This window comes from Myotis lucifugus, unplaced genomic scaffold (genome assembly GCF_000147115.1).
Source record: "Myotis lucifugus unplaced genomic scaffold, Myoluc2.0 scaffold_20, whole genome shotgun sequence".
NCBI lineage: Eukaryota > Metazoa > Chordata > Mammalia > Chiroptera > Vespertilionidae > Myotis > Myotis lucifugus.
In genome coordinates this window covers 1,934,538-1,935,332 of record NW_005871068.1, presented here as the reverse complement: position 1 = coordinate 1,935,332, position 795 = coordinate 1,934,538, and positions in this window count along the sequence as shown.

Genomic DNA, 795 nt, shown 5'->3' with positions numbered 1-795 from the left:
CGCGCGGCTGGGTTGTTTCCCGACTCAGCGCGGAAGGGACCCGGGGCAGCCCCCCGGCGCGTCATGACCCCACTCACCCGACCCCGAAGGCCAACGACGGGGTGGCGTGGGGAGCGGCGGCGGCGCTATCCCGGGGAGACTCTGCGCGCCAGCCTAGGAACACGAGGACTGAGAATTCCAGGCTACACCCAGTCCCCTCCCCTCCCATGCTCCCCTCCCCCCGGCCCGCGCTCACGCCTTCTCCTCCCCTGTATCCTCCGGGGAGACCCAGAGATGAATAAAGAAATGGCCCCGATTTTCCAAACAAAAAGTAAAGAGTTCTCCCGGGGGGCATCAGGCGGACCCGCTCAGAGCCGAGCTCCCCCAGAGGCGGAAAGGAGGAGGCTGAAGACTGCGTGCGCTCTGGCTCTCGCCAAGCTCAGGTGGTGGCGCGCACTGGCTGGTGCGGAGAGGGGGTGGGGAGCGAAGACGCTCGAACGTGGAAATCACGCCTCCTTTCAAGTAAGAGCCATTTAAAATAGCCCAACACTGCAGTTTCCGCGGGACCACGGGGTCCGGTGCGTGTCTGGGGTACGTCCGCCCGAAAGGCGCCTGTGGAGAATCTTTATACAAACCCTCATTTAGGATCGCTCCAGACGGATTGGGGTTGGGCAGTTCTGCGCGCCCCTCAACCTCCCCGCCCCGTCCCCCAGTAATAGAAGTGTTGCTAATGATGGTCAGTCGCTGGAGCCACGGGTCACCAGGGCTCTGGTGCTTTCAGACTCTCGGCTCTCCGCCCTGCCTCCTCCTCCTCCT